Source organism: Schistocerca gregaria, chromosome 2 (genome assembly GCF_023897955.1).
Source record: "Schistocerca gregaria isolate iqSchGreg1 chromosome 2, iqSchGreg1.2, whole genome shotgun sequence".
NCBI classification, from domain to species: Eukaryota; Metazoa; Arthropoda; class Insecta; order Orthoptera; family Acrididae; genus Schistocerca; species Schistocerca gregaria.
Genome location: NC_064921.1, coordinates 966153107 through 966169925, shown reverse-complemented (window position 1 = coordinate 966169925; position 16819 = coordinate 966153107). Strand labels below are relative to the sequence as shown.

At 40.6% G+C, this 16819-nt stretch overlaps 1 protein-coding gene across 2 annotated transcripts in view; it reads right to left on the bottom strand.

The window, feature by feature from the left end:
* The window catches only part of LOC126335453 (chaoptin-like), a 621718-nt gene that overhangs the window by 314201 nt on the left and 290698 nt on the right, over nt 1-16819 (bottom strand). For both annotated transcript variants that reach the window (XM_049998743.1, XM_049998744.1), the window contains exon 3: nt 7192-7250. The gene's annotated coding sequence lies outside the window, so the exon portion shown is untranslated. The remainder of the gene's footprint in view (nt 1-7191; nt 7251-16819) is intronic.

Sequence of the window (16819 nt, the reverse complement as noted above, 5' to 3'; positions counted from 1 at the left end):
ACCGAGTAATTCTAGGCTGAGCCACACAGACTGATTTCATCAAAGTGTACAGGCCTGAAGATGGCGTTGTCGAAACTAGTAGAGAAGTAAATAAAAAAAACCTTAAGTACAACTGAAGGAATTTAATTTTTAATAAAAATTATACCAACTGTAACCCAACTTCACCCAGTTTAAATATGGATGTACGAAGACTTATGTAAGGGTTTTAGCGGTGTTTTGATGCAGGGGGAGACCGTTTTGAATAAAGACAGTGGTTTTATGAACGTAATGCGTGACTTTCATTTTTCATAGCCATAGTCCTAAGGAAACCTCGACACACTGTGTACTGGCCTATCGTACTACGAGTTCACAGCTACATTCATGTACAACAACATATTCGGCTTGCTTCCCATTTCTGTCAGACAGTTAGTAATGGAGTTTTTGTTGCGTCACTTGTTGCTGATTACTTTTCTATCAGTCATTATTAAGCCCTATGACACAGTGAATGGTTGTCGATTCAGATATCTATCTATGAGATTTAAATCTTTCCTACCCATACCAGTATGTGAAAACTACCCTTCTTTATAACCGTGACCTGCCTTACACATCCCACATGAAGTCTCGAGTCCACACATGCCTTAGCCAGTTGCTATTTCCTGTCGATTACATCCGACCTACAGGAGTTTTTGTTGCGTCACTTGTTGCTGATTACTTTTCTATCAGTCATTATTAAGCCCTATGACACAGTGAATGGTTGTCGATTCAGATATCTATCTATGAGATTTAAATTTTTCCTACCCATACCAGTATGTGAAAACTACCCTTCTTTATAACCGTGACCTGCCTTACACATCCCACATGAAGTCTCGAGTCCACACATGCCTTAGCCAGTTACTATTTCCTGCCGATTACATCCGACCTACAGGTTCCTTCCCATACAGGTATTGCACATATTTCCTTTGCAACACTTCTTACAGCTCCCAGGGACCTCCATTCATCATCGTAATAGTAAAGATAATGTACATTATCTTCATGACGTTGTCACTATCAGTTATTGTACCTCCTTCAATATCTGTTTTTTTATATTCGAAATGTAATTTACACAATGCAATGGCCAAAGAGCGTCAGTTTCGTCACTGTCAGCCTAATCCAAGTAAGGTAATTGTAAATATCAGGTAAATAAAAAAAGTTTCAATGCTAACTATATTTATCCAGTATTCAAGAGTGGAGTTCAGTTCTCCATCCAGCGACGTTGCTTTTAACGTTGTAGGCTGCCCTAAATAGTCTCGCAAAGGTGGACGACTAACTTCTTCAAAAGTATCACGTTCCGAATCTTCAGCCTCCCTTGTTGATCTTAGCTAATGCTGTGTCGCTAAAGAGTTTTTTTAGGGGGTATTGAAGCGAAAACAACGAAAGGTGTGAAATTTTATTCTGACTCAGTAACTTGTAAATAAATGGTCCTCAAAACCCAAACAGTTCTCTCTATTTTTGGAGTGAGTTAAGGGTATAAATATCGAGGACGAAGACCAAGATGAACTGCCTTAGACGGCAATGCAACATTACACTGTACCCTACAGAACATTAATTTAACTGAAGCAAGTTTTTGTCGCTCTGTTTCTCACGATGTGTGCGTGTTATATAAATCTCTTACCTACACAATGGAATCACCGTCCATTCATTGGATTTTAGCGTTATCAGTCTATAGAGTATTTCAGTTTTATCGAATATCACAATCTGAAACTAGCAATTATTCTCTGGGTGTATTGAGTACATCAGTATCGATTACCGACACAGACATTCCTCGAACACTGTACAGCAGTTTGTAATGGTATCGTGCGTTATCTTCTGCTTCGATTTAGTGGATGATTTATCGACGTGCTTATTCTCAGGTTTCGCGTATATCGTTATTTATCTGATAACCGTCGTACGGGAGGCGTTCATTTAAATTGTTTTCATGATCTCAGGCTGATATTCTGTAACCTCATATAACGAAATACATTACGTTGTTATCGCTGCTGCATTGGACACATCTCTGGTTTTGTGGCGTAGTATGTACGGAGGTGCACCGTATCTCAACTTCTGCACCCAGTAAATCGAAATTTTCTTTTTAAGAGCATGCGTCATGTCTGACTCTCCACTTTTAATAATTACCATTTGTCGTACGGGAACGCACTATAAAATAATGTCTCCAGAATTTTTATGTGACAATGCTTAAATATTTTTAACACAGTACACGTTGTTAACATTATAGATCTTTATTCTTCATGTCTACATACACTACCTGACATTAAAATTGCTACACCAAGTAGAAATGCAGATCATAAACGGGTATTCATTGGACAAATATATTATACTAGAAGTGACATGTGATCACATTTTCACGCAAACTGGGTGCATAGATGCTGAGAAATCAGTACCCAGAACAACCACCTCCGGCAGTAATAACGGACTTGATACGCCTGGGCATTGATTGAAAAAGAGCTTGGATTGCGTGTACAAGTACAGCAGCCCAGGCAGCTTCAACACGATCCCAAAGTTCATCACGAATAGTGACTGGCGTATTGTGATGAGCCAGTTTCCCTGCCACCTTTGACCAGACGTCTTTCAATTGGTGAGAGATCTGGAGAATGTGCTAGCAAGGGCAGCAGTCGAACATTTTCTGTACCCAGAAAGGCCAGCGAAGGACCAGCAACATGCAATCGTTCCGTATCCTGCTGAAATGTAGGGTTTCGATGGGATCGAATGAAGGGTAGAGCCACGGGTCGTAACAAATATGAAATGCAACGTCCACTGTTCAAAGTGCCGTCAATGAGAACAAGAGGTGAACGAGACGTGTAACCAATGGCACCCTATACCATGACGCCGGGTGATACGCCAGTATGGCGATGACGAATACACGCTTCCAGTGTGCGCTCACCGCGATGTCGCCAAACACGGATGCGACCATCATGATTCTGTAAACAGAACCTTGATTCATCCAAAAAAATTACATTTTGACATTCGTGCATCCAGGTTCCTCGATGAGTACATCATCGCAGACGCTCCTGTCTGTGATGCAGCGCCAAGAGTAACTGCAGCCATAGTATCCGAACTGATAGTTCATGCTGCTGCAAATGTCGTGCAACTGTTCGTGCAGATAGTTGTTGTCTTGCAAACGTCCCCATCTGCTGACTTGGGGATCGTGATGTGGCTGCACGATCCGTTACAGCCATGCCGATAAGATGCCTGTCATCTCGACTGCTAGTGATACGAGGCCGTTGGGATCCAGCACTGCGTTTCGTATTACCCTCCTGAACCCACTGATTCCATATTCTGCTAACAGTCACTGGATCTCGACCAACGCGAGCAGCACTGTCGCGATACGATGAATCGCAATCGCGATAGGCTACAATCTGACTTTTATCAAAGTCGGAAACATGATGGTACGCATTTCTTTTTACACGACGCATCACAACAACGTTTCACCAAGCAACGCCGGTCAATTGCTGTTTGTGTAAGAGAAATTGGATGGAAACTTTCCTTATGTCAGCACGTTGTAGGTGTCGCCACCGGCGCCAACCTTGTGCGAAAGCTCTGAAAAGCTGATCAGTTGCACATTACAGCATCTTCTTCTTGTCGCTTATATTTCGTGTCTGTAGCACGTCATCTTCGTGGTGTAGCAATTTCAATGGCCAATAGTGTATTTATTTCTCAATATATTCACCCTGGTGACGAAAAGACTTCTCCCGATGAGAGACCAGTTTGTTGATACTGTCACTGTAGTATGCTGGATCTCCTTGATGGAACCATTACCTCACTTCTGTTTGCACCTTTTCGTCACGAGAAAAATGAAGTGCTCGAAGGGTTCTTTAAGTTTTGGATGCAGATGAGGATCGGATGGGGCCAAATCGGGACGGTATGGAGGATGCTGCAGATGTCGCAGCGCTCACACGTGGTCAGGCGTTGTCGTGCTGAAGGAGAGCGTGCTCCATGTGTGAAGGAATCCTTCGAATTCGAGAGCCGATGAAAGTACACTGTTACATTCCACACCACCATGAAAAACGCTACAATTCCAAGCTATCTAGCGACTGAGGGCTGCAAAGACGTAGACATGAAGAATAAATACGTAGAATATTACGACGTATTTTTTATTTAGAAAACTTTAAGAGTTTTCACATAAATCATTCCGGGGCGTCACTTTTCAGCACGCCACCGTACTTCTGCATGGACGTCAAAATATTTCACTGTCCGTCAGTCACTGTGAAGTGATTGGACGAAGGTACTTCGTATTAATATTAACTCATCCAGCACAGGCCATGAAGGCCCGAAGGCACTGACTGACCGCCGTGTCATCCTCAAACCACAGGCGTCACTGGTTGCGGAAATGGAGGGGAAAGCGGTCACGTCACCGCTCTCAGTCAGTTTCCGAGACCGAAGCCGCTACTTCTCAGCGAAGTAGTTCCTCAGATTGCATTACAAGGGCTGAGTGCACTCCGCTTGCCAACAGAGCTCGGCAGACCGGATGGTCACCCATCCAAGTGCTAGCCCATCCCGACAGCGCTTAACTTCGGTGATCTGAAGGGAACCGATTTTACCACTGCAGCAAGGCCGTTGGCTTCATATTAATATTAGATCCCTAAAGCAAAGGAAAAACCCAAGATATGATTTGGATGTAGTAGACTTGATACACACCCTCTCTCAATTACTGGCTGTCTAATTATATCCAGGAGCGATGAAAACAATTACCTCAATTTTCTTTCAAATTTTACTGTACATTACATCTTCAGCGCCACTGAAACACATTCGCATGAATTCTACTGAATTGTTAAGATCCTAGTGGCGCGTTTCATTCATTACATCAAATGATACGGCCCGTAAACACTAGATCATTAATAAGTTGTAAGCGGCTTCTGTTGGACCATCTCTGAACTTTCTATGAATTCTTCCAAGCAGTCTAAATCTTCAGTTCACCTGCCTTGATAATGATTTCACGTGTCCACTACGACTCATATTAGATCGCAGTATTATTACTAGATACTTAAATGTCGTGACCGAATCAAGAAAGGAATGAACAGTATTTTAATTTGCAGCTTTAGGGCTCTTTATGTCTGATGTGGGTATCATCTTGCACTTGCCCATGTACAAAATGTCTTACTACATTCTATTGCATTCACCATGTAACTTTCCTGTAGACTGAAACATCCACTGCGAATACAGCTGACGTTATCCGATAAATTGTTTATTTGTATTTAGAATGTTACCGGTGTTGGATACGCCTCATTGGAGTATGTTAGTTTCTTATAGTTTAAAGATACGCCTTTCAGTAGAACCTAGAAAGTTTTATTATTCAAAAAAAGATCAACTCAAATCCTGTTTGCTAAGAATCGTGAAATCGATTCCAAATACAGTATTTCTTTAAACGTAATTTCTTTGTACCAGTGGTTTCCGTGCATTTCCATTCTGAAACAGACCTGGACTAATGCCTGCTTAAACACTGGAGGCAGTTGGAAGGTGCACAGCTCTATATGGTATATTGGCAGGATGTCGTCGTACGGTCGAGCAGTGCATATTATGCTTTCATGCATAGCGACTTAACTCGCTTCAAAAATATTACTGTACTGTAATCCATTAATTTATCCAACCATTAGCAAGTAAAGCGAGTTTAAATTAATACAAGTCTCAAAACAAGAAAATATCAATAAAATAATCAAACTGGTTATATTCTCCTGAATAAATTATGTATCCAACAACAAAACGTTTATAATGCAAAGGACGTATGATCTATTCCGTCTGGTAATCCAAATAGAAATTAAAATTGTAGTTCTACAAATGTTGCTTAACCACGAAATAAAATTACAAAAATCATCAAATACAGTAAAGATTGCATATTTAAAGTGGTTTCAATTCCCAAAACACGACTTAAACAGCACTAGGTCTGAGAAAAGCAGAGCCCTGTTTCTTTAAACTAAACACTAAACATTTGCCAGCACATACATATTTAAACTTCATACGACAATCAACATATCAAAAATTGCCTGATCGCGAGAAAATTCCTAAAATATCGCCCTTACATTATTCTGTGTCTCTGCAATGTTAATCATTTAAATATGTTACCTAGACAAATGTATTCTTGAAATTTCATTACTGTAGATTAATTATTTTTTGGTGTGGCGATTTCTTTTTTCTGTCGATGCTTCTCTCCTCGGTTATTCTGCAAAGAACTTCCTAATTTCTTACTTTTTCAGTGCATTTAATTTTCAGCATCCTTCGAAGACACCAGATCTCAGATGCTCTAATAATCTTCTCCTTCATCTTTGCCATGCTCCATGGTCCACTTCGATGCAATACTTGCATGCAGAAAAACATTTTCAGAAAATTCTCTAAGCAAGGTAAGTCTTATGTATAATAATTTTGAACTTTCTGTATTGAGGGATGCACACAGACAATGACAAAGTTTTCAGGCGACCTGTAACACAGCGATCAGTGCAGGTCATCAACAAGCAGCTTGTAGACAGATTTCTGTCGTATCTCCATAGGGTATAGGAACGAATACCCGTACCTTGTTCGCTTCAACCTGCACAGTCGTGAAAATAAAGGTTCCACCACATTGGTGAAGTGTTGAACGTAGAAATAGCTCTACCAGCTTTTTCCAAAATTTAATATGTCTCTTAAGCAGAGTAGTCTACCCGGTCATAGTTCAATCAGACAGTAAAGTATTGCTCTTCATATATTGATCTTTTTCTGTAGGGTAGGAACTTCCTCAATAACGAAGAACAGTCATCATCACCTGTACCAAAGATCATAAATGTAATTTTAAGCGTGAACATCCGACTAAGAATGAACATCGCGGCTTTAAACCGATAATGGCACTATGTGCTTTGCAATGAATAGCATTGTTAACAAGGGATACCTGCTGTTCTTTCTTATTGTAAGAATTACCTATGTTTCTTGAGGAGTTTAATGTGCTTTAAGGGAGCACAAATGTGTCCTAATTCATGTCATTCTTACGCCTTGGAAAATCTTTAAAAACAGTTTACCGTCAGAAATGACTCAGGGTAATCTGTCTAAATTTGGTTGCGCTACATCGGCAACATTTAAAATTCTTTGAAAACAACTCTGTGAAGTTGTACGTGACGGTATCTCACGTTATTATTGTTGACACTTGTAAAATGTACTCCAACACACTATTTTGCGGAATAAACTACTTATAGATAGTGTGAAGACGAAACTTACTTGTTTAAATAGAAATCCTGGATCGCTCAGTCGTGGACTTGAGATAGGCGATGGTCGACCTACGGACAAAAATGAAGTAATTGCAACACTTTACAGTAATACAGTAATCTAACTTAGTAACTGAGTGTTCTATTTTACATATCTTAAACAGTTATAGATACTTATGAAGTAATCTTTCTGTTTTTTCTTCCCTTGGAAGGAATAAAATGTTTTGTGTCTGATTTAAATTGGGTTGCTTAATCACTTTAATAACATTATTAACCGAAATGATGAATAGTGCTACCTTTATACACCAAATGCGTTGCCATTTTAACAACTTGAACATAAATAATCGACGCATTTTCTTTAATAGATATTTCTGATCACGCCACACCGGTGGAATATGATAACTCAGTCACCCTTACAGACCGCGACCAGAGCTATATTACTCCTGAACGACTCTGGCAATGGCATCTTTCACAGGTGCCCCACCTTCATGTAACACATTCATGTTATGCGACGGGTTAGGCAGCGTCTGGCGAGGAATATACTCCTACTGAGGTTCCAAGAATCAGTAACAGTTCATATTCTTTCGAACGATGGCACCTTTCATCACACACAACGCATCCTGCCAGAACAATTAACACTCAGCATTTCTACAAACGTGGATCCATTGTTTGCTTCTACAACTCTCCACAATCGACAGGTCTTTAGGGAAACAAGTTTAGTTTGTGCATTTTCCAAATGAAAAATACAAAACAGACATTCCAGGTGACTTTCAATCTGTGTTTCTTTTCAAAGATGTATAACATAAATGAAGACAATGTTTGTGATATCTGTGAGAGTGGAAGATCTATCGGCAGTACACAACATTGCATGCTTAACAAATGTGTATCACCGCATTGGAGCCAATTTTGCCCGATGCATAGTACTCTTATCGACTAGAAGTGATTTTAGTTTCTGCATCCCAAATAAATTTTTCTTGAACGTAACTTCTAAGACGTCTTGATATAAAATGTTTGCTGTCACTTATCGCTCAGCCTCTAATTTTTCATGACGATGGAATACGGAAAATAAGGGCAATGACAAGCAAATCAGCAGAAAAATAGTAAAAGTTGCTCATTACAACCTTAAATAACGATCATTTTCATACAGAGGTGGGTCGGACATGTATAGGGTAGCGAGTACAGAACATTTTGAATTTTTTTTTTGTCATCAGTCTAATGACTGGTTTGATGCGGCCCGCCACTAATTCCTTTCCTGTGCTAACCTCTTCATCTCAGAGTAGCACTTGAAACCTACGTCCTCAATTATTTGCTTGACGTATTCCAATCTCTGTCTTCCTCTACAGTTTTAGCCCTCTACAGCTCCCTGTAGTACCATGGAAGTCATTCCCTCATGTCTTAGCAGATGTCCTATCATCCTGTCCCTTCTCCTTATCAGTGTTTTCCACATATTCCTTTCCTTTCCGATTCTGCGTAGAACCTCCTCATACCTTACCTTATCAGTCCACCTAATTTTCAACATTCGTCTATAGCACCACATCTCCAATGCTTCGATTCTCTTCTGTTCCGGTTTTCCCACAGTCCATGTTTCACTACCATACACTGCTGTACTCCAGACGTACATCCTCAGAAATTTCTTCCTCAAATTAAGGCCGGAATTTGATATTAGTAGACTTCTCTTGGCCAGAAATGCCTTTTTTGCCATAGCGAGTCTGCTTTTGATGTCCTCCTTGCTCCGTCCGTCATTGGTTATTTTACTGCCTAGGTAGCAGAATTCCTTAACTTCATTGACTTCGTGACCATCAATTCTGATGTTAAGTTTCTCGCTGTTCTCATTTCTACTACTTCTCTTTACCTTCGTCTTTCTCCGATTTACTCTCAAACCATACTGTGTACTCATTAGACTGTTCATTCCGTTCAGCAGATCATTTAATTCTTCTTCACTTTCACTCAGGATAGCAATGTCATCAGCGAATGGTATCACTGATATCCTTTCACCTTGTATTTTAATTCCACTCCTACACCTTTCCTTTATTTCCATCATTGCTTCCTCAATGTACAGATTGAAGAGTAGGGGCGAAAGGCAACAGCCTTGTCTTACTCCCTTCTTAATACGAGCACTTCGTTCTTGAGGGTCCAATCTTATTATTCCCTCTTGGTTGTTGTACATATTGTATATGACCCGTCTCTCCCTACAGCTTACCCCTACTTTTTTCAGAATCTTGAACAGCTTGCACCATTTTATATTGTCGAACGCTTTTTCAGGTCGACAAATCCTATGAACGTGTCTTGATTTTTCTGTAGCCTTGCTTCCATTATTAGCCGTAACGTCAGAATTGCCTCTCTCTTGCCTTTACTTTTCCTAAAGCCTAACTGACCGTCACCTAGCGCATTCTCAATTTTCTTTTCCATTCTTCTGTATATTATTCTTGTAAGCAGATTTGATGCATGAGCTGTTAAGCTGATTGTGCGATAATTCTCGCACTTGTCAGCTCTTGCCGTCTTCGGAATTGTGTGGATGATGCTTTTCCGAAAGTCACATGGTATGTCGCCAGACTCATATATTCTACACACCAACGTGAATAATCGTTTTCTTGCCACTTCCCCTAATGATTTTAGAAATTCTGATGGAATGTTATCTATCCCTTCTGCCTTATTTGACCGTAAGTCCTCCAGAGCTCTTTTAAATTCCGATTCTAATACCGGATCCCCTATCTCTTCTAAATCGAGTCCTGTTTCTTCTTTTATCACATCAGACAAATCTTCACTCTGAGGCTTTCAATGTATTCTTTCCACCTATCTGCTCTCTCCTCTGCATTTAACAGTGGAATTCCCGTTGCACTCTTAATGTAACCACCGTTGCTTTTAATGTCACCAAAGGTTGTTTTGACTTTGCTGTATGCCGAGTCTGTTCTTCCGCCAATCATATCTATTTCGATGTCTTCACATTTTTCCTGCAGCCATTTCGTCTTAGCTTCCCTGCACTTCCTATGTATTTCATTCCTCAGCGACTTGTATTTCTGTATTCCTGATTTTCCCAGAACATGTTTGTACTTCCTCCTTCCATCAATCAACTGAAGTATTTCTTCTGTTACCCATGGTTTTTTCGCAGCTACCTTCTTTATACCTAAGTTTTCCTTCCCAACTTCTGTGAAGGCCCTTTTTAGAGACGCCCATTCCTCTTCAATTGTGTTGCCTACTGCGCTATTCCTTATTGCTGTATCTATAGCGTTAGAGAACTTCAAATGTATCTCGTCATTCCTTAGAACTTCCGTATCCCACTTCTTAGTGTATTGATTCTTCCTGACTAATGTCTTGAACTTCAGGCAACTCTTCATCACTACTATATTGTGAACTGAGTCTATATCAGCTCCTGGGTACGCCTTACAATCCAGTATCTGATTTCGGAATCTCTGTCTGACCATGATGTAATCTAATTGAAATCTTCCCGTATCTCCCGGCCTTTTCCAAGTATACCTCCTCCTCTTGTGATTCTTGAACAGGGTATTCGCTATTACTAGCTGAAACTAGTTACAGAACTCAATTAGTCTTTCTCCTCTTTCATTCCTTGTCCCAAGCCCATACTCTCCTGTAACCTTTTCTTCTACTCCTTCCCCTACAACTGCATACCAGTTCCCCATGACTATTAGATTTTCTTTCCCCTTTACATACTGCATTAGCCTTTCAATATCCTCATACACTTTCTCTATCTGTTCATCTTCAGCTCGCGACCTCGGCATGTATACCTGAACTATCGTTGTCGGTGTTAGTCTGCTGTCGATTCTGATTAGAACAACTCGGTCACTGAACTGTTTACAGTAACACACCCTCTGCCTTACCTTCCTATTCATATCGAATACTACACCTGTTATACTATTTTCTGCTGCTGTTGATATTACCGATACTCATCTGACCAGACATCCTTGTCTTCCTTGCACTTCACTTCACTGACCCCTAGATTGAGCCTTTGCATTTCCCTTTTCAGATTTTCTAGTTTTCCTACCACGTTCAAGCTTCTGACCTTCCAAGCCCTGACTCGTAGAACATTATCCGTTCGTTGATTATTCAATCTTTTTCTCATGGTAACCTCCCCCTTGGCAGTCCCCTCCCGGAGATCCAAATGGGGGACTATTCCGGAATTTTTTGCCAATGGAGAGATCATCAAGAAACTTCTTCAACTACAGGCCACATGTCCTGTTGATACACGTTACGTGTCTTTAATGCAGTGGTTTCCATTGCCTTCTGCATCCTCATGTCGTTGATCATTGCTGATTCTTCCGCCTTTAGGGGCAATTTCCCACCCCTAGGACAAGAGAGTGCCCTGAACCTCTATCCGCTCCTCAGCCTTCTTTGACAAGGCCGTTGGGAGAATGAGGCTGACTTCTTATGCCGGAAGTCTTCGGCCGCCAATGCTGATTATTTATCAAAATTTTGATTAAGAATCAAAGACTCTACCCCTAGACCACGGGTCCCATTTTCAATAGCGACCCATATCCGGAACAGTATCGTTTCTGTTCTACGACAGTTTCATTTCAGGTGAGCACCTTGTCCACGTCTACTTAGGGCAAGAGAAACGTCTCAGAGTTCCCTGTCCTGGTATGCAACAGGGTAGACACGATGACGTCAAACGATCCCCAGATGTCACTTATTGTCCTACAGAGGAAACATAGCGCAGTAAACGTTTGCGGAATATACAGACATGGTCCTTTTTGTATGGCGAAGCTGGAGGTAACGGAAGAGCTGCTAGTCAGCTATATCACAAACGTTTTCCACACCGTCACACTCTATCGCACAAACTGTTTGCCCAAGTTACACAACGGCTACGAGAAATGGGTACCTTCACCGTAAGGAGGCAGGACTGTGGTGCTCCACGGCGACGCCGCACTCTACATCTACATTTATACTCTCCAAGCCACCCAACGGTGTGTGGCGGAGGGCACTTTACGTGCCACTGTCATTACCACCCTTTCCTGTCCCAGTCGCGTATGGTTCGCGGGAAGAACGACTGTCTGAAAGCCTCCGTGCGCGCTCTAATCTCTCTAATTTTACATTCGTGATCTCCTCGGTACAAGTAGGGAGAAGCAATATATTCGATACCTCATCTAGAAGCGCACCCTCTCGAAACCTGGCGAGCAAGCTACACGGCGATGCAGAGCGCCTCTCATGCAGAGTGTGCCACTTGAGTTTGCTTAACATCTCAGTAACGCTATCACGGTTACCAAATCACCCTGTGAGGAAACGCGCCGCTCTTCTTTGAATCTTCTCTATCTGTCTTTTGGACTGCACAAGTGTGTGGAAATAAGCGAGGGCCTTGAGAGTTATGCTTCCTGGGAAGTGAGGACGATATGCTTCTGTACCGTGACGGCAGATAGTAAAGCGGTAGTTAATTATTCCTGTGGGAATTTTTATGGACAAAGAAATTGTGCACGTCGCTCCAACCCATAGCGAGTGTGCAACAACCATTATTTCTGCTAGAGAAAGATTAACGTTCTCCAGACCACAAGAAAGGTGTGACTGAGTGAATTCAGTCTAGGCCAGATAGGGAATTAGCGTTTCAGATCGAGCACGGAAACAACGCCGTTGCAGAGGCTCCTTGGTAAAGTACCATCACGCATTAGGCCACAGTAAATGTTGAGTCTGGATTTAGCTCACTCCAACTTGCTTACACTTTGACCATTGAATATCAAAAGCTAGGAGACTAAACCACCCACACATTAAGTACATGAGAGTGTTTTCATTGGTTCAAAAAGCAAATTTATTCTCCAACAACTCAGTGCATTGACCAGCTATGACAACATAGATTTAAATGAGCTGATGAGGATTTTTTATAATCATTATTTCCTGTGATAAAAAATTTCCGTTGTTAGAGATAACGATTTTAATAATGGTCGTTTCAACATGTCCGATAACTAAATATTTTGTTACTGAGTGTCAAAAGTAATTGAACATGATTGTTGTTTATCAGTTGACCCCTGAAAGCAACAGTTGATAAATTACATGTAGATAAAAAGGGAATAGCTGTGTTGTCTTTGTAGAATAGATCCCAAACTTTCACTATTATTAATTCATGCATTGTAGGTATGTGACAGCAGCATTTCCAATGATTTTTGTTACGACCCGCACCTGATATTAGCTGCCTTGTGGGGTCAGGGTCATATTTAGTTAGAATGTGTGTTTGACACCCTGGGCTTGAGAAGATAGTTCAGATGTTTTGTCCATTTGCTCGCTAAGTGGTAAGCTAAGTTTGCACACATTAGTACACTCACTGTGTAGATACAAAGGTAAGACATATGACCTAACTTCAACCATAGCAGAGTGGTTGTTGACACGGCAGTTAATAACTACCTAGTAAAATTAGAGATTCTTAAATGCAGTCATTGCCAAAACTTATCTGAACTTAACCACTGTCTCCGGCGAAAGAATTCATCGATTACTTTAACTTTCTAATGCTGACTTCATATGGCTAAAAGTGATCTCTGGCTACGACATGGGGTGAATAGGCAGTCGCGTTGATTTAAAGTGTTAGTAATAGCGGCAGACGACAGCGATTTCAGAGTCTATCCTTACTACTGTGAGATAACACAAAACAAGAGAAAAATCTCGTTGCAGATTACGTTGTGCTTGTAGACGATACATCAAGAAAACTGATCTAACAAGTCGTCACAAGAACCTGAAAGTAAAATAATGGTCTTACTGAATCTTAGCATTCCGCTACAGCTATTGAAACAATTCGGGATATTAAACCATGTTTTCCCTGCTGTAATACTCATTTAATGGACCAATCGATTTAGGTAACATTAAATATATCTTCCATCGTAACAACTCTTTCTGATTTTCTCTATTTTAAATGGTTTTGTGAGCCTTTTCATCTTGCGCTGCAGTATAGAATGTAAGCCTGAATCAGATATTTTATGTAATAAACGAAAAATTTTCCTTTTCAAAACAAACTCTTTCACTATCCTTATGTGTGAAAATTTTAAGCAATAAATGTAATAAATTTTTTAATCTGGTATGACACACTTTACCACATGGATTGATCACGTATGTTCCTGCTTATCATAAAGAAATTGCCGTTAACCATTGTACATTGGGGGAGCCTAGTACCGAAGACACCCAAGTCCATATTTTCCATTTTCTGATATCGATGCTTTGCGATTGTAACTTCAGCGCTGAATCGCATGGTACTCACTGAATGTCAGAATCGGATGAATGCTTTGAAACGCCGTTTAAAAGTGTGGGTTTCCTTCAAAATTGATCGGGTTCTAGCAGGTCTTGTTTCAAAAGTGTCCAACTCCATCAGTAGCCCAACCTAACACGCGTGACCCATCTCCTTCTGTTTACCGGCATCCTAGGTGTGTTTGTTATCTGTGTTTATTACTGTGTATTTGTTCAGTTTAGAATACTTTTTTTGTGAAAAAGGAAACGAATGTGGCAGACCACAAACATGGCACGCAAATGAAAATGTAAATGTTTGGAAGGTGTTAAGCATTTCTCTCTTTATTCAAGAGCAACCAGTGCTAAAACTCGTTTCAGTCCTTTTTTTTTTTTGGCGGCTTACTTAATAATGGTTTCGATTTGATAGTTCTGTAATTTTTTTATATTTTCAAACCTTCCACCCATTCTGCGTTGTACGTTTATTCTATTTAGTTCTATAATAACTGTCAGTAAGGTCATTGGTAAAATAAAAGTGCCTGAGGCACGGACTGTTATTTATCGTTTTTTAAGATATTGCGAATACTAATATAAGAAGTACGTGGATACACTACTTCCACATATTTGCCTTATTAGCGACCAGCAGACCCAAAGACTACAGCAACGAACCCAGCTATCGTAAGAGACAAAAAGTTATTCTTTTGTTACGTATTCAAGGTGCCTTGCAGCCTTCGCTTAGTTCATGATAGACATTTATATTCCTATGATAAGCCAGCTTGGTTTTTATATTTCTTTAATTTACAGAAAAATTTAAAAACCAAGCAAATTTGTCATTGTGAATACAAATAAAAATATTTTTAACTTTTTTACGGTCGTAATTTTGTATAGGACTAATTAATGTAACACATTACCATGCGTCTTTTTTAAAGGGTGGATCACGTACAACCCAAGTTGTCAGTTTCAACATAGAAACCTAAAGGTTCATAACTTTATCAGATTTCAACTCTCCTTAAGAACTTATGTTCGGTATTCAGTAGTTTTCAGGAGAAACGTGTGCCGCTACATGAGTGCTGAATTAATGGACTCATATCGTGGGGCAGTTCATACTTCATCTGTAGACACAGTTTAGCACAGAATTCCTTCAGTAACCAATCAGGAAGATTGGGAAGACGCGATGTGAGTGCCTCTCACTTCTACCTGCATGTGAACCTCGCTCTCTTATAATTCCCTCTGATAAAGGGCAGGTGGCTTAGGGAACTTGTCTCTGCCTCTAGCAATCTACATTTGTCCCTGACATAGCACTGTCTCCTTTGTACACTTTTTCTTTCATCATTGCCACCCATCCTTGTTGCCTACGATGCTCGTACTCAATTCAAATCCATCTTTCCTGGAGAGACCCCCCAGTATACTGTATTGTTGCAATAAACACAGACTTGATTGTACAAAATAAACTTATTTACTGCCTGTCGATCGCTGTTATTATTACAAAATTACCGCTTTCTGGCAACGTCGTCCACCTTCAGATTATATCTCGTAGCTTCAACCTGTCCTAATGGGACAATTAGTTCACTGTCACAAGATGAGTATGTGACAAAGAATCGATTGTCTTAGTGTAGAGTATTTTGTAAATAGGAGAGACAATCTGAAGATGGGCGACATTGCCCGAAACCGGTCATTTTGAACGAAAATATTGATCGAGAAGCAGAAAATAATCCTATTTTGAACAAATGGGGATCGCGGATGTCTCCAGGTGACGAACATGTCCAGTTGTGATAAAGCATTTGATTGCATTGATTCCTCTCAAAGTCCTTTAACGACTCAAATGCCATATCCTATCCACACCCCACTCGGCATTCTGGCACAGTGTGTGAATAAAGTCGACATGTCCATATCTTCCCACCAGAAGACAATGCAGTGATTTGTATAGACAGCAGTCTTGCACATTAAACAGTTACCTACGATCTCCCCGAGACTCGAACAATGGATCGCAGTGCTATCGAGAGATCGCTTTACGAAGCGTGACTGACTAGTCTCGTCGAGCGGAAAAATAATTGCTCGTGTTTCATGACCTGGACTCATATCAAGATATTGATTCTACGAGTCACGGTACGCCGCGTTAGTAATCCTTTCCGTTTCTCCAACTTCTGGAAAGAGAGAAAGCAGAAGATGTTCAAATAAGTTATGGCTTGCTGCCGGGTGACGTAGTCGACCACCACCGATATTTCGACAGAAGCACACCCTGCCATTCTCAAGGCACAAATGCAAGGAGGAAGCAGTGTGCAAGGGAATTTAATTCCTCGATTCACAGAGGAGAAACAAGGAAGATACCATACACAGCAATGTGCAAGGGAATTTATTTCCTCGGTTCACAGAGGAGAAAGAAGGAAGATACCATACACAGCAATGTGCAAGGGAATTTAATTCCTCGATTCACAGAGGAGAAACAAGGAAGATATCATACACAGAACAAGTAACCGCAGAGTCAACAGACA